Genomic DNA, 19,586 nt, shown 5'->3' with positions numbered 1-19,586 from the left:
AGTTTTGGTCTGTGCGCCGCAGTGGACGGTCAATGCACCATGGCATGTGGCATAGAGCCACACACTCATCCTGTCAATGTCGTGTGCCGCAGCATGTGTCTCCATAAGCCGTGGCGTGCCTGTCTGTTTTTTTGCTGTCATTTTGACAACGAAAATGATAAACTTCTAGCATGCACCATTTTCACATACGACGTCTAATTTGAGTGATTCAAGTGCCTACACGAAGCTTAGCTTATATACCAACTAATGAGATAGGTTTGGACACGATCTAATGGTCTGATCAAAATTTGAACACCCGGGGTGCAAAAAGTCACCTTTTCTAAAAATTTTGTACACCCAAGCGCTCAAATCGATCATTTTCTCTCATTATACCACACTAGACCTTAAACTAAGTTTAAAAGGATCTAATACTCTTGATTGACCACAATTAATCACAATTATACACATATATCAAGATTTAACCCTTCTACGATCAATTTTCACAATTTACTAATTTAACATATTATGCCATTCCTCGGCATAACTTAGCCCACTTGGTTATTTCTCAACTCATACATATGAAATTATATTTACAATACAATCTTAGCCCCCAAATTACTCATTTCATCATAATTTATCCCTTGGCTTAAGATTCACCAACACAAACAAACATTTCAACTCAAACATATTCAAATCAAAGGCCCTTTATCTCAAACAACACATATACACATAATTTGGGCTTGATTTCACAAAAGCTCAATTCAATACATGCATGCAACCCTATGACAACTCATATACACTTACATATACAATCTTTTCGTTCAGTTCATTACACAACCACAAAGTACATGGCTTCTCAATTTAAGTCGGTCCAGACTCTCTTCCCTTGGCCTGATCACTTCCCGATCCTGTAAACATGTAACCACGGGGATGAGATAAAAATCTCAGTAATGGAATAACTTACTCCTATTGACTATCACATGAAACAATATGAAAGTAAACATAGCATACCATTAACACCTTATAAAGTAGTATTTACATCACATATCACATTTCATTTTCCACTTTTCATCAATTCCAAAGGATTCCATATTATCTCAAGATATTTCATGATATCACATAAAATACTAGCATAATCTCTACCAACCAAACCTCCAAATTACCCCAACATGAAACCATAGGCTCATCTCAGACCAATGTATAATCTCATTAGTCTTGAGCTCACCTACAATGGTAGAATCACCTGGCCAAAGATGTTCTAACACATAATACGAATTATGATTTTCTCCCAATACATACAATGAGGCGTCATTGACTCCAACCCATATCACAAAGATACTAAGGAGTTTCTCATCTCTAACACAGTACCTTAATAGGCACTTAGGAGATCTTCTCTAACATAGAGCCTTTCAAGGCACTAAGGAGAATTGTTTCCAACACCGCACCCTAATAGGGTACTAAGGAAATCTCGCTATATGGTCTTTATCATCTCCCATACTCAAGTGAACTCCACCACTCAGATCATGCTTTCTCGAACCATTTAAGGTTCCCTTTTCACAATTTAACACTTTCTTGCACATGATATATATATATATATATATTACTCTTTACATTACAAAAACACAATATTAATGCTCATTTAAATCAAAAGCCATTTCACACACAACAATTACTCAATGCTATAAAACATGCTTAATTCAAAACCATTTCATGCATTACATAGCATACTAACATATAGTTACAATAAATGGTCAAATAAAATAAGTTATCCAGCTACCTCAACCCTTTTGTTACTAGAAAGGTTACCCGTGAATTTCAACTATCACTCAGGCTTTTCTCAAGCTTTCTTTCTCTATTCACGAGTCCAATATGCTAATCTGAACACATTTGGCACATTTTAATCAATTGGTTCATGTTGACCAAAAACTCATTTTTTACCACTTAGGGCTATATTCATCCGTAAACTCTTTCCCATTGATCTATTCTAAGTCCATAATTACCCAATTACTACTTTACATCACCTTTAACTGGTCTTATTCTACTCAAGACATATTTTTGCCCTAACTTTCTCTCTCTAAAGGCCAAAATTGAGCCTACGGGTTCAAAGCTCTACCGTTCAGCTCTAAACTAGTAACAAAGCTTTAATTTAACTTCCCAGAACCTTTTTATTACTATTGGGCAAGAATCAAACCCCTTAAATTCCATCGATTCAATTTCCCTATAACTCATTTTTAGAGAAATTTGTGTAGAATGAAAGGTAAGAGTTATATGTAGCTTACCTGGCAAGTTACCGATCTGAATCACCTTCCACCGCTCCAAAATGACTTAACCTAGCTCCTTAGCCCTTCTTCTCTCTTTGCCTCATGTGTTTCTCAATTTCTCTTTTCTAAAATTTTTTAAAATTCATGACTTATAAAGTGAATTTCTGGTCCATGCGCTGCGGCGCATGCAGTACAAGCCACGGTGCATGGCATAGTGAGATTTATTCTCACCACGCGCACTTGCTTTGACCTGAAACACACTCCTATCACCCATATCTATTCATATAACATAAATAAGTCAAAATGCCAATTAACCATCCAAATCTATAATCCCAATTTAATTTCTACTTTATCCTCGATTAACCTCTAAACTTAGGATTAAAAAATTCAGGATGTTACAATTCTTCCCTCCTTTTAAGAATTTTGCCCTCAAAATTCATAAAAGGCATAAATATATACCTATGGAAATAGGTGATGGCATTATTATTTCATTCTATCCTTTGTCTCCCAAGTAGCATCATCATGAGCCATGCCTCGCCAGAAAACTTTAATTAATCGTATAGTCTTATTCCTTAACTGCTTCTCGCTCTGGCTCAGGCTTATAGGTTAAATTCTCTTGGAGTTCAATCTCCTCTAGTTCTATCACATGTGAAGGATCATATTGATATTTCTTGAGTTGTGACATATGAAACACCTCATGCACACCCGATAACTGTGGTGGCAAAGCAATGCTGTAGGCAACTGGTCTAATTCTCTTCAAAATCTCGCAAGGACTAATGAATCTAGGAGTCAATTTCTTGGCTCTTATTAATCTCCCAATTCCCATCACTGGTGTAACCCTTAGAAATACATGATCTCCCACTAGGAACTCTAATGGCCTTCTATGCCTATCTGCATAACTCTTTTGCCTACTCTGTGTCATCAATAGCTTTTTCCTGACCAACTCAATCTTTTGAGTTGTCTGATCTATAATATCTGATCCTAACATACTCCTTTCACTTAACTTTATCTAGCAAAGAGGTGACCTGTATTTTCTCCCACATATTGCCTCATATGATGCCATTTGTATACTGGAGTGGTAACTGTTATTGTAAGCAAATTCAGCCAAAGGGAGATGGCTATCCTAGCTATCTTTCAACTCCAATACACAATCTCTCAACATATCCTCTAAAGTCTGTATGGTTTGTTCTGTCTGCCTATCTGTTTGTGGATGACATGCTATACTAAATCTCAACTCTGTACCCATGGCATGCTGTAAAGCTCCCCAAAACTTAAAAGTAAATCTTGAATCTCTATTAGAAATTATACTCTTCGGCACACCATGTAATCTTACCACTTTTCGGATATAGATCTCTGCCAACTTTTCTAGAGAATCACTAATTCGAATAGCTAAGAAATGAGCTGATTTAGTAAGTCTATCAACTATAGTCCAAATGGCATCATGTCTAAATTAAGTTCTTGGTAACCCAGTTATAAAATCCATAGAAATGCTCTCCCATTTCCACATAGGAATATCCAACAATTATAACATTCCTGTTAGTCTTTGGTGCTCTATATTAACCTTTTGACAGGTCAAACATTGAGTCATGAACTCTGTTATGTCTTTTTTCATACCAGGCCACCACTAATACCACTTCACATCCTGATATATCTTTAAAATTCCATTTGCAGACACCACGTGTCCTAAAAATCTCACTTCTCTTAATCAAAACTCACACTTATTGAGCTTGGCATACAACTTTTTGTATTTCAAAATCTGTAGCACTATTCTCAAATTCCTTGCATGTTGCTCCTCATTCTCAGAATAGATTAGGATGTCATCTATAAAGACCACTACAAACTAATCCAAGTATGGCTTAAAGATTCAGTTCATATAGTCCATGAACACTGCTGGCGCATTGGTCAAACCGAAAGGCATAACCAAAAATTCATAATGGCCATACCTAGTTCTGAAAGCTGTCTTGGGTACATCTACTACATTAACTCTCAACTGATGATACCCCGACCTTAAATCAATCTTAGAAAAGACTGAGGCACCAGCCAATTGATCTAAAAGATCATCTATCCTTAGTAGAGGATACTTGTTCTTCACAGTTATCTTGTTCAGTTGCCGATAATCGATGCACAGTTGTAAATTGCCATCCTTCTTTCTCACAAACAATACCGGTGATCCCTAAGGTGATACACTTGGTTTGATGAATCCTTTCTCTAACAAATCTTCAATCTGCTTCTTTATCTCAGCCAATTCAGACGGTGACATTCTATAAGAAGCTTTTGATATCGATTTGGTTCCAAGAACCAAGTCAATTGAGAACTCGACTTTCCTTTCAGGAGGTAGTTTAGTCATTTCTTTTGAAAATACCTCTGGGAACTCACTTACTACCCCAATCTTCTCAATTCCACCATCATACACCATGCTGGCTGTAAAGAATAACATATAGGCATCACACCCTTACCGGATCAACTTCTCAGCACTCACTACCGATAGAAACTTAAGTTGTTTTGAAGATTCCACAGCTGCGCACAACACTGGTAAGGAAACTACTCTTTTGGCACAATTGTTGCTAGCCAATCCATTCTAATTATCACATCTATTCCTCTCATAGGAATACAAATCAGATCGATCTTGAAAACTCTATTCTCAAATTGAATCTCTATATTCTGACAAGCTTGATTTGTAATATTAGACGATCTAGAAGGTGTTGTCACTTTAATGAGTATAGACAATTCTTGTAAAGATAATTTCAATCTATCCACACATTCCTTAAACACAAAAGAATGGGTGGCACCATAATCAAACAAGGCCTCTACTTTGTGACCATTTACATAAATCATACCTCTGATCAGATTCGAAGATGCTCTGGCCTCTTCTTGTGTAACTGCAAATACTCAACCAGGAACCATTGATCTCTGCTCAGTCTCCTCAACTCTGCCCTCTGGGAATTGCCTTACTATATGCCTCGACTTACCACACTTGTAGCAAGCCTAACATCTTCTTAGATGAGATTTGCCGCATATATTACATTAGGGCATCCTTCCAGCACTCAAAGTTGAAGTTGGAACATTCGATGCTTGCCTCGAGGATTGTGGAGGCCTAATTTTCACACCTCCACCCCTCTTCATTGACCCCCAATGCACAGGGTGAGACTGTGATCCTCGATTGAAACCTTCTTCTAGAAGAATTAGAACTGCTCGCACTAAACCCAGTCCTCTTTGAGATTCCACCAGTTGGACCCATATGAGATGAAAATCTCCCCATACTGTCTCATCTCCTTTCGACATCTACCTCTCTACCACGCCTAGCTGCTATCCTCAACTTGTGACATATCCCCTCATATGTCATCACATCAAGCAGTGCTATCTGTTGTCGATACTTAAGTCTCATCTTTTCTAGTAATCTCTCAACTTTTCACTTCGAGTCATTACTATGTTGGAGATATATGGAATAAGCTGATTAGTCATTAAATCTTCTTATAAATTCTTCCTTGTCTAGGTCTCCCTGCATGAAAGCATGAAATTCCTCTTCCTTCTCAGTTCTGAATGAGACTAGAAAGTGTTAATCAAAGCATATTCTCTTGAGCTCATCCCAACTCAAATGAAAACCACCAGTTAGTCTCATAGATTCCCACCATCTCTTAGTAGCACTAACCAACTGCACTGTGGCTAAGATAACTTTCTGCTATGAAGTATAGATCACCACCTTAAAGATGGTTTCTATTTGTTCTATCCACGATTCTGCTTCACCTTCCCTCATACTTCTATCAAATGTCAGTGGATTGAACTAAACAAATATCTTCCAAGCACGATCAATAGATGGATCAATGTTAGGAATCTCTAGTCCACTACCTCAATTTCGAGACGGTTCAGGTCTACTATGTGCTTCTTGCATTGGGATATTTTGAGCTTCAACTCTCTCTTCTTGCTCTCTTCCCCTTAGGATTGTGTCATGATCCCTAACAGTTTGTCTTATGTTAACCACCATATCCCTGAGCTCTTCTAGTAGCTCATCATGTCTATCCTTTTGCGGATGAATCGGTTGAAATTTCACCTCCCGTTCCTCCTTTACAACCCGTTTAGATACTGTGGTTCTCGCACGAGTGCCTCTCACACTGTACTATTTTCTCCCTTCCTAAGGACGAGAATACGAAACACAAAGGGCATTAGGGAAAAAGTTGTGTAATGAACAAGATAAGTTTCCATATTTCTAAATGAATGCATCAATAATAATTAGGTCTTGAAAATCAAGAAACTGATATCAAAATGTAACCTCCTCTCATTTATTCACTTTATATAAGAGAAGACTATGGTATTACCACTACCTCTTATCATTCTTCATAATAAATTTCATTTTCAAAAGCTTCGGCCGAAGACTTATTTTATAAACTGATCAGCTTACAACACAATCAGAGTAAAACACAATGGAAATAAATCATGCTCCTCAAATACATAGTGGACATAACCCACCAGCATTCCAATCTCAAATGCATGCATTTCAACACACAAATAAACTGAAGTTTTGGTCTATGCACCGTGGGTGGACGGTCAGTGTGCTACAGCATGTGGCACAGAGCCACACACTCATCCTATCAGTGTTGTGTACTGTGGCGTGCAAAAAGGGCCTGCCCATTTTTTTGCTGTCATTTTGATAGCAAAAATAATGAACTTCCAGCGTGTACCATTTTCACATAGGATATCTAATTTGAGTGATTCAAGTGCCCACACGAAGCTTAACTCATATACTAACTAATGAGATAGGTTTGGACACAATATAATAATCCGATCAAAATTTGGACGCCCGTATGCAAAAAGTCACTTTTTCTAAAAATTTTGCGTACCTAAGCACTCAAATCGATCCCTTTCTCTCATTAGACCATACTAAACCTTGAACCAAGTCCAAAAGGATCTAATACTCCTGATTGACCATAATAAATCACAATCATACACATATATCAAGATTTGACCCTTCTACGGCCAATTTCTATAATTTACTAATTTAACATACTATGCCATTTCTCGGTATAACTTAGCCTACTCGGATATATCTCAACTCATACATATGAAATCATATTCACAATACAATCTTAGCCCCCAAATTACTAATTTTATCATAATTTATCCCTTGGCTTAAGATTCACCGACATAAACAAACATTTCAACTCAAACATATTCAAATCAAAGCCCTTTTATCTCAAACAACACATATACACATAATTCGGGCTTGATTTCACAAAAGCTCAATTCAATACATGCATGTAACCCTATGACAACTCATATACACTTATATATACAATCTTTTGGTTCAATTCATTACACAACCTTAGAGTACACGGCTTTTGAACTCAAGCCAATTTAGACTCTCTTCCCTTGGCCTGATCACTTCTCGATCCTGTAAACATGTAATCATCGGGGTGAGATAAAAATCTCAGTAATAGAATAACTCATTCCTATTGACTATCACATGCAACAACATGAAAGTAAACATAGTATACTATTAAAACCTCATAAAGTAGTATTCACATCACATATCACATTTCATTTTTCACTTTTCATCAATCCCAAAGGATTCCATGTTATCTCAAGATATTTCATCATATCACATAAAATACTAGCATGATCTCTACCAACCAAACCTCTAAATCACCTTGACATGAAACTATAGGCTCATCTCAGACCAATGTACACTCTTATTAGTCTTGAGCTCACCTACAGTGGTAGAATCACCCGGCTAAAGATGTTCTAAAGCACAATACGGATTATGGTTTTCCCCCAATACATATAATGGGGTGTCGTTGACTCCAACCCATATCACAAAGATATTAAGGAGTCTCTTATCTCTAACACAGTACCTTAATAGGCACTTAGGAGATCTTCTCTAATATAGCACCTTTCAATGTACTAAGAAGAATTGTTTCCAACACTGCACCCTAACAGGGTACTAAGGAAACCTTGCCATATGGTATTTATCATCTTCCATACTTAGGTGAACTCCCACTACTCAAATCATGCTTTCTCAAACCATTTAAGGTTCCCTTTTCACAATTTAACACTTTCTTGCACATGATATATATATATATATATATATATTTCTCTTTACATTACAAAAACACAATTTCAATGCTCATTTCAATCAAAAGCCATTTCACATACAACAATCACTTAATGCTATAAAACATGCTTAATTTGAAATCATATCATGCATTACATAGCATACTAACTTAAGTTAGAATAAATAGTCAAATAAACGAAGTTATCCGGTTACCTCAACCCTTCTGTCACTAGAAAGGTTACCCATAAATTTCAACTATCACTTAGGCTTTTCTCAAGCTTTCTTTCTCTATTCACGAGTTCAATATGCCAATCTGAACATATTTGGCACATTTTAGTCAATTGGTCTATTTTGACCAAAAACTCAGTTTTTACCACTTAGGGTTATATTCATCCATAAACTCTTTTCCATTAATCCATTCTAAGTTCATAACTACCCAATTACTACTTTACATCACCTCAACCGGTCTTATTTTACTCAAGAAAAATTTTTGCCTTAACTTTCTCTCTCTAAAGGCCAAAATTGAGCTTGTGGGTTGAAAGCTTTATAGTTTAGGTCTAAATCAGTCACAAAGCTCTAATTTAACATTCGAGAACTTTTTTATTACTCTTGGGCAAGAATCAAACCCTTCATATTCCATTGATTCAATTTCCCTATAACTCATTTTCTGAGAAATTTGTGTAGAATAGAAGGTAAGAGTTATACATAGCTTACTTGGAAAGTTACCGATCTGAATCACCTTCCACCACTCCAAAATGACTTAACCTAGCTCTTCAACCCTTCTCCTCTCTCTATCTTGTGTGTTTCTCAATTTTTATCTTTTGAAATTTTCTAAAATTCACAACTTATAAAGTGAATTTTTGGTCTATGCGCTATCAATAAGATTTGTTCTCACCACGCGCACTTGTTTCAACCCAAAACGCACTTCTATCACCCAATCTATTCATACAACACACAAACAAGTCAAAATGCTAATTAACCATCTAAATCTCTAATCTCACTTTAATTTCTACTTCATCTTTGATTAACCTCTAAACTTAGGATTAAGAAATTCAGGATGTTACAGATTCTCTCCCCAATCTTCCTACTTTATCATATTTTACTAAGCTTTGGTTGATTTTTCCTATTTAAGTAGTACATATATACCACTGTTCTTTTTCTTCGACTCCATTATTGTGCTTCTCTGTTACTCTTTTTATTATTTTTATATAAAGAATGATATATTTAATCGTTTGAAGCCTTGTTTTATTTAATGGCTTAAAGACCAAATTTCCACTTGTACTTTCCTTGAAGATGGCACCCTATACCATTAGGTGGGACATTTTTACACTTATAAAATTTTACTTAGGTGCAAATCTTCCCTTCCGTCTGATTCCCATTAGTTCTCTTATTTTCTAATCATATGGCTCATTTGTAAGGCCCACTTTTATTGACACCTAGGCATTTGACTCTCATTTTAGACCTATAGATGTGGTTATTTTTGCTTGAGAGGAAAGTGTGGCTTTTTTTAAATTGACCAAAGAAGTAGAAGATTTATCATTAACTTTGAGAAGAGGTTAATTATAATATAATTAATTAAGCAACACGTGGAGTTAAAGACTCTCTAAACAGCCTTCAAGAATAGGCTATTAAATTCAAGAACCATTTGAAGAGGAACGTAGCCAATGCCATGAGCCATAACAATCATAAATTTCTTTATCTCTACTTCAAACCCTCTTAGATCAACTCTTCCATTTAAGTCATGATCGAGCTGTATGAACAGTGACTCATAAGCATAACTTGCCTCTCCTTCTCCCAACTTTAGCTCTAACTCCACTCTACCCACCCTTTCGAGTCTAATTCTGCCTTAGTTGAATATGAGCTTGCCTAATCCTTTATTGACTCTTGATCCTATGTTCAAAAAAGACATGCGAGCAATGTAATGTTTGTCTTAACATTACTAAAATACAACACACTATTGTTATGATAACTAGGATAAATTTATTCCTTATATTAGGTTATTATAACACAAGGATTTACAAATCAAGTTTAAAAGTTTGGGATCCCAAGAAACCTTTTTTGCAAAGATGTTTGATCTTAAACTATATTTTAAAACAAGTTTAAAGAAGTATTGAGAGAATGTAAACATAAGTTAAGTTATATAATGACCAAAAGAGGAAAATCTAGACATCTTCCAAATTGCACCATTAGTTACTATACATGTGTCATCCACCATAGTAGATGGCACAGAGGGATCAATTCCCTCATTGTGTAATGTACTATGGTATACATGCCTTATGTCATCGTACACCCCTACTATCATAATAGCAAATTGTTATCATGATAATACTTTAGGACCAAATTTTTTGAGCTTTCTATTTCTCCATTCAATGTCCAATTTAAGCGATTTAAGTGTCCACATGTAGCTTTTTAAGCCACCTAGCTATTGACACTAGTGTCACAACTAAATACTTTATCATTTAAAAAGTAGACACCATATACAATTACCCTTTTCCTTTCAAAACAAACCTAAGGGTGTCCTAATCCACCAATCGAGTGCCAATAACTGTAGGACCACTTAAACCAACTCAATGGTACCATAATACACCTAATTGATCAATCATACACCTACAATTACATTCAAACATAATTTGGCCATATAAAACCCAAATTTCACACAAATCAAGGGGTGTGCATAAAACTTAACATAAACATCTCATAGCTATCCAAATACATACAACCATTACAATAACACCACTTGTACTAGTGTCTCAACCTCTAACAACAAGTTCATTATAATTACATTATCCTAGGTTGAGATACCCATAAATCACATATTTTCATGTAGGTGACCCCAAGACAATATATGATCCTAAGTTGGCATAAATTTATAAATCATTCATTTCATAATACCAAAAGGAAAGAGAGTTATACAAACACAAGCCTCTCAATTCTTGGCAATACCTTCCTTCCCTTTGCCCCTATTAGAGCCTTGACTTGAAAAATATAACCATGGGGGTAAGTTGATAACTTAGTAACTAAATAATCTAATTTATTCACGAGCATACAAGAATAGCATATGAGTGTGTGAAGTGGAAAGTAAAAAAAATTTATCAAATATCACATAATTATCATACAACAACTCATACAATTCAAAATCAACACTCTTTACTTTATATCTTTTGACTGAATCTGTGGGTTAATAACACAATAGGACTAAATCTATGTGATATTGAATCATATATTTTGATGATTACAAAACTAAGAGAAGGTGCACGTGCTATGTGTGCAGATACATAAAGAGTCATAGATGAGACAAAACCTTTAAGAGCATGAAGAATCAAGAGAAGAAGATTTATATGATAAGTTATTTATTTCTCTTAGATTCAATGTGAAAACTATGAGAACTTAATCACATGCTGTCATCCCTAAAATGAATGCATCATTTTAGGCTCATAAGTTTTATTCGTGCAATTTAGGACTTGTCTTAGTTAATTTAAGCTTAGCATTAATGTCATTCTAGCTTGAATTAGATCATAGAAGTTGAGCTTTTTACTAGATGATATTTCACGTGTGATTTGGTATGGTCCCACGTGTGATATGTCACTTTAGGCACACTAATTGACATTTCATGCCTAAATCAATATTGGTCTATGGGTGATTTATCATGTGTGATGCCTTGATGAAGCTTTTATGCTCCAATTCATGCAAGCCACCCTTATGTACACACACTTAAATTGTCACCTTATGTTCCTTTACATTTTATGTAGTGTCATTTCATGCTTGGAAGTGAAAGTATTCACGTGTGTTTTGTCACTAAGTTTCTTGAACACATTTTGCCCAAGTGAGTCTTAAGCCATTTCAAGCCTGTTTTGTATTGCACACTTGCATAATTTGACATCTATTATTTTGAATCTTTTCAATCATGCAATCCTCCTTTAAATGCACATTGGTTCCACATGTGATATGTCTTTTAAAATGGCTTAGTTTTGTAACTAGTCATTTCACGTGTGAAAGGTATAGTGTTCTACACATGATTTGTCATCCATAACAGTTTGGGTTTCATAATTAACCATTTCACGTGTGTTAATCAGTTGGTCCCACGCATGATTTGTCACATAGATTGGGTTTGTCATTTTGCCAGCCAATTCATACTTGAGAGCTAAAGGGTAACACGCTTGTTTTTTCACACAGAATGGTTTGTATATTCTTATCCTTCAAAACACGCGTGAGTCACCCTGGCGTTCATGCTTGAATTGTCACATACACTTGACTAAAACTTGCCTAGCTCCATTTCACACACGAATTGTCTGGTTGCATGTAAGGAATGTCACTAATAGCTACATACACTATTCCTATTAACTATCAAAGCTATATATGTGATGCAATTCAAGTCTAGAACAAGAATTCTAATTTTTACATAACCTATTCATCATTTGAAAATTCTTAAAAAGCTTTAAAAGTTGTGCATCAAGGTCTTGTATTAATTCATTTATCATTCTTGATAAATCTTATGAAAAAAGCTCTAATAAGTTCTTAAGCTTTCATTTGTACTCAATCTACTCTTTCTAAAGAGTTTATATTTGAGATATCTTTATTTTATAAACAAGCTGAAATCTTTAAAAGGAGTTTCAAGTGAATTATAACAACTTGCTGGTTGTAGTAAGGTTAGATTGTTAATACAAGATTAGTTAAGTCTTGTGAGTTGTACTGTGGTTGCAAGCACCTACTTAAGCTTGTGAGTTTAGTTGAAAATCTCAAGTGTGATCTTGAGAACTGAATGTAAGCCAAGTTTTAGGTTGAATTAGGATAATTTTCTCATGTCAATTCTCTTAACTTCTTGCATCTATCTTCCTCTCTTCTTAATTCATTAGAAAAATTAATTATCACCCAATTTACCCCCTCTTGGGTGCTTTCCTATCCAACATTTAATATTAGAGCTTGGACTCTTGATCAAAGACTTAATAGTCTAAGAGGATCTTGTGGTTAGTTTTAGTGATAGTGTTCTTCCAAAAGGTGTCAAGATCATTAGGCCTCTAGGATTAAATGGTAAAAACTATACTTTCTGGAAGAGAAAAATGAAATTGTTCTATGAGGCGTTAGATCTTGATTTATGATAAATTGTTGAGAATGGTCCTTATGTTTCTATAAAAAAAATGGAAGGATAGTAAGTGAGCAAAGTAAGGAGTGAATTTACTAAAAAAGAAGAGAATCTGGTGCTATTAAACTCTAAGGAAAAACTAATCATAGCAAGTGCCTTCAATTAACAAGAATACTTTCGTGTCAGCAATCTTGAAATAGCAAAAGAAATGTGGGATGCTCTCAAGATAGCAGATAAAGGCTAGAAGGAGTCAAAGAAAATAAAATAAATACATTGAGTTAAAAGTAAGAGCTTGCAACACTTAGAAAGACTTACACACAAAAGGAACAAGTCAGAAAAATCATGAGAGGACTTGAATGGCAATAAAAAATCACTGTCATTGAGGAAGCAAAAATGATTCTTTAAGATTAGTGGCAGTATTGTTTAGAAACCTTACTAAACATGAAGGGATATTATTAATGCTAAAGGAGGATGTTAAGAAAAAGAAGAAATCACTAGCATTGAAAGTATCAAAAGAAAGTTCTAATTGTCAGAAGAAGAAATCACAAGGAGATCATTTGCTTCAAGTGCAAAAAGCCAGGCCATATCAAAGCTGATTGTCTCCTAAAATAAGAGAGTAAGAGCTACAATTATGACAAGAAGAAATTCAAGGCATATCTCTCATTAACATGGAGTGATAGTGATGAGGAATCTATAGAAGAAGAAGAAGCAAATCTTTATCTAATGGCTAAGAGTGACCTAGATAAGGTATCAAGGAGAGTCAACATGAAAAGTGGTATATAGATAGTCGTTGCTTCAAGTACATGATTGGTGACATCTCAATGTTCCTATACATGGTAGAAACTAAAGATGGTGGGATTGTCACTTTTGTAAATAATGAGAAAGGAAAAATTTTTTGTATAGATAAAGATGGTAAGAATTCTTCTAACTCTCCATGCATAGATAATATTTATTTTATTGATGGTTTGGGACATAAACTTTTAAGCATAAGTCAATTATGTGACAAGGTTATGAGGTTATATTTAATGTTGTGCATTGTATTGTGAGAGATGAGGAAATAGGAAAAATCATTCTCGAAGGGAAAAGAGTTCAGAATATGTACTCCATCAACCTCTTTGATGATGATTCTTTAAATGCAAAGTGCTTGATTTTAGTAAATGATGAAAGCTGGCTATGACATAAAAGATTAGCTCATGTAAATATGAAGCAACTAGACAAGCTTGTTAAGAAGGATCTTGTAATTGAACAACAAAAAATAAAATCTGAAGCTAACAAGTTATGTGATACTTGTATGGAGAAAAAGCAAGTTAAAACTACATTTCACAACAAAAATGTGGTTTCCACCTCAAGATCTCTTGAGTTGCTTCATATGAAATTAATTGTTCCTTCAAGAGTAGAAAGCCTAGGGGGTAATCTCTACACTATTGTCATTGTTGATGATTATTCTAGGTTCACATGGACTATTTTTCATATCTCACAAGGATCAAACTTTTGATTATTTAGTGGCATTTATAGTCAAAGTTCAAAATAAAAAGAGTTTGAAAATTGTGAATATTAGAAGTGACCATGGTAGAGAATTTGACAATTTCAACTTCATTGAGTTTTGTGAAGAATAGAGAATAAGTTATGAATTCTTAACACCAAGAAGTCCTCAGCAAAATGGAGTTATAGAGAGAAAGAATAGAATCTTAGAGGAAATGGCAAGAGTTATGCTAAATGAAAAGAAGCTTCCAAAATAATTTTAGGTAGATTTTATAAGCACAACTTGCTATATTACAAATAGAGCTTATGTGAGACCAATTTTGAACAAGATACCTTATGAGCTTTACAAAGAAAAAAAGCCTAACATCTCACATTTGCATATATTCAGCTATAAGTGTCCTGTACTTAACAATAAGAAGCCTTTACGATTTGAAGATCCATCAATGCCAAATCATGTCTATAAACTAAAGAAGGCCTTGTATAGACTTAAAGAATCCCCAAGACTTGGTATGATAGGTTAAGTACTTTCTTATTTAGTAAAAACTTCAAAAGAGGAATGGTGGATAAAACCTTATTCTTTCAAATTAAAGAAAGTGATATTTTAGTAGTTTAAAAATATGTTGATGATATTATTTTTGGAATTGCTAATGAGGTTCTTTGTAAGAAATTTGCTCAGATTATGCAAGATAAATTCAAGATGTCCATGATTGGGGAGCTAAATTTCTTTCTTAGATTACAAATCAAGCAAATGAGAGATGGGATTTTCATAAGCTAGACTAAATACGCTTATGAGATGCTAAAGAATTTTAGGTTTGAGAATTCCAATCCAAGCAATATCCCTATGAATGCTTCAATCAAGATGGACAAGAATGAAAAAGGAAAGAAGGTAGATCAAGCTAGGTTCATGAAAATGATTGGATCCTTGTTGTACTTCATATAAGTAGGCCTGACATAATGATTAGTGTCTGTATGTGTACAAGATTTTAATCAGACCCTAGAGAGTATCATCTAAAAGCTGTGAAAAAAATTTTTCAAGTATCTAAATGGCACACCATGGTTAGGACTTTAGTTTATGATCACTTATTCAGATGCTGACCATGCTGGCTATAAGACTGATAGAAAAAGCACAAGTAGAACATGTTAATTCTTTGGACACTTACTCATCTTATGGTTTAGCAAAAAGTAAAATAGCATGTCCTTCTTTTTGCGTGAAGCTGAATATTTGGTAACTAAAAGCTGTTGTGCACAGATCTTGTGGTTGAAATAACGATTGGGAGATTTGGGAGCTCATCTCAAGGAAATTCCAATCAGATGTGACAACATAAGTACTATTAATTTGGTTAAGAATCATGTCCAAGACTCAAGAACCAAGCACATTGATATAAGATATCACTTTTTAAGAGATCATGTATAAAAGAAGGACATTGTATTGGAGTTTGTCCTAACCACCAAGCAATTAGTAGATATATTCACTAAACCTCTGGCTAAAGGATAATTTACTTTTATAAGGGAATTGAGAATGATAAATCCTAATGAATTGTGATGTATTTTATAGTTTAATCTTATTACATTTGAATCTCTTACTAACTTAAGCTTCAAAGTGGTTATAAATTGTTTTTGCAAGGTTCACATTATGAATCTTGGCTTTCTAGATTGAATTGAGATGATTCTTAAAGAGAAAGTTAGTGGATCATGTATTATTTTGTTAAGAGAGTTGTTTTCTTATGTTTTAAGACATTTCAAGTATGATTACATGCTAAATCACGTGTGAAACAATTTACAGTGGTGTGGCTTTTATGAGGCATGACAAATCATGTGTGAGACCTAATTAGTTTAAAGCGTGAAATGTCATACAAAAAGCTACCTTGCTTGAGTCATGACAAATCACGTGTGAAAGCACTTATGCTTCAAATGTGAATAATCTTACAGAGAGGTATCTCTTTAAGTCATGACAAATCAAGCATGAAGGTTGAAGGTTTCCTCATATGAAATGTGCTTTTGAGAGCCTTTATCTTTTATCCTGGACATGTCATGCGTGAGACTGATTAGTGATCATGCATGAATTAGCTTGAGCCAAAATGTCAAATTTCTAAATTGCACTATGTAGACAAATCAAGCATGAAACTAACATAGTCATAAGCGTGAAATGTCTACATAATCTGAAGAAATTTTAGAGACAAAAAGGAGAAGAAATCAAGTCAACAAACATTTTCCAATACAACCATCCATCGTTAACTATAAAACTAAAGTCAAGATAAACTACAAATCAACCATAATCATAGTCTATAAATTTAATAAAATAAGATAAGGATTAGGTCGAGCTTAGCCAAAGATGATCTTCAATACTCCTCTTCCATCAACTCCTTACTAGGATTCCATTGAAAAATTAGCTAAAAGACACCATCACCATCTTGCTCTCCAAGAAGCTTGACCTAGCCAAGTTGATGTAAAGTCTCAGCTTAAATCAGGCTTTATCATCCCCAATTACACAGTCAACAAGTACCAACGCAATAATATTAGAGTAATAGCCCTTTATTTGTTTTTAAAATGGGGGATCTTGACTTTTTAAAACATATATTCAAATAAGAGGGCTAATGAAAGTGTAAACACATTCAAAAGACTCAACATAACACAACTTTTTAACCTTGAAAAAAGACCATGCACCGTGGCGTGTACCATGTGCACCATTACATGTGGTACAAAGTGACATGCTTTATTTTTGACTATGTTTACTGCAAAGGGCACATCGTGCACTGTGGTGCATATAATAGCAATTTCTGCTACCATATGATAGCTCAGAAGATAAGCTTTTGCAGCACGCCATTTCCACGTTTGATGTTCGATTGAAGTGATTCAAGTGTCCACACAAAGCTTACAATATATACTAGCTAATGAAAGAAGTTTGGACTTGATTTGATCGTTCAATCTAAAATTGAACACCTGGGTGTAAAAAATCACTTTTCTTTTAAAAACTTACACCCTAAGCACTCAATTCTCATTTCTTGTCCTATTAGATTGCTTTGGGCTTTGAACTAAGTCCAAAAGGATCACATGTACCTAATTGATACCTTAAACTATAAATGTCACATTAATTGCCCATTTTGGCCTTCAATGTCACATTTTACAATTGTGGGCTTATATGAGGAATATGAAACCCCCTTCTCCCCCTCAGGATGGTTTTATTAATTATCAGGTTAGAATTTTTTTTTGACATTATTATCATCAACCAAAATTTATCTAAGAATTAAAGGGTATTATACATATTTTTTATACCATATTTAAAGAAATAAAAATTAAACTATAAATTACGTTATAAAGAACTATTCTTGCACACATTAAGGTAAGGTTATATAGATATATGCATATATTTACATATAGTCAAGTTATATCGGGTTAACTTAAGCATTTCTAACAAGTGTGGGAGAAGGGGATTTTGTAATTACATCAAAAAAAATACTAGAATATCCTCTAATATAATACACCAAAAAATATCCCACATATATGTTCCTGAAATATCTAATTATGCCCATTGGGCATGTTTGAAGGCATCATCCACATTGAGGCAGGTTACATATAAAAAGGCGACGGCAGCGGTGACATAAATAGAGGTGGTGGCTACATAAATGAAGGTGATGGCTGCATAAAGAGTGGTGGTTGTATAAATGGTGGAGGTAGTAGTACAAAGAGCGATGGTGGCAGTGGCATGGCATCTACATATAGCACTAGAAATATAACTGTGTTTCCACTAACCCTTTTGTAAACATAAGGTTCATCAATATTTTGATGAATCCAAACTCTTTGATTACTTGATCAAAATGTTGATTCCAGCTTCAAGATGCTTGCTTTAATCCATAAATGGATCTTTAAAGGTTGCACACCTTTCCTCTAGATGCATAAAGCCTTCAGGTTGTGTCATGTACATTTCCTCATGTAGATATCTATTAAGGAATGTTGTTTTAATATCCATCTACCATATTTCATAGTCATAATATGTTGCAATTGCAAGGAGGATTTTGATTGATTTGGCCATTATGATTGGTGAAAAGGTTTCATTATAGTCTACACCATGAGTTTGGGTGAATCCTTTTGCAACCAATTATACCTTAAAGACATTTACTTTGCCATCCATGTTAGTTTTCTCCTTAAAAACTCATTTGCACCTAATGGTTTTTATACCTTTAGGTGGATCGACTAAGGTCCATACCTTATTATTGTATATGGATTGCATTTTAGACTTTATGGAATTTAGCCATTTCTTGGAATTTAATCCCACTATGGCTTCTTGGTAGGTGGTTGGTTCATTATGTTTAGTGAGCAACACATCATGACATTCATTAATTAGAAATTCATATCTCTGAGGATGATGTCTTGTCCTATCAGACCTTCATGGACCTTGTGTTATTTGAGCAGGCTCATTTATTTTTTCTAAGTCTTCTCGATCTTTCATTTGTGACTCTATGCTATTTTATAGTTCTTGAATTTCTTTAATATGTATCTTGCTCCCACTGGTTCTTTTAGAGATAAATTTTTTTTTCTAAAAAGATATGATTTCAAATTACAAATACTTTGTTATTAGTGGGATTGTAGACATAGTATCCCTTTGTTTCTTTAGGATACCCTAACAAAAGGCACTTTATGGATTTAGGTGCTAACTTGTCTGAGGCCTATTTCTTAACATAAACCTTACTTCCCTAAATCTTAAGAAAAGACAAACTAGGTTTCTTCTCAGTCCATTTCT

Source organism: Prosopis cineraria, unplaced genomic scaffold (assembly GCF_029017545.1).
Source record: "Prosopis cineraria cultivar Desert tree isolate PC_DT_omini unplaced genomic scaffold, ASM2901754v1 PC1, whole genome shotgun sequence".
NCBI classification, from domain to species: Eukaryota; Viridiplantae; Streptophyta; class Magnoliopsida; order Fabales; family Fabaceae; genus Prosopis; species Prosopis cineraria.
Note: the sequence above shows the minus strand (reverse complement) of the source record.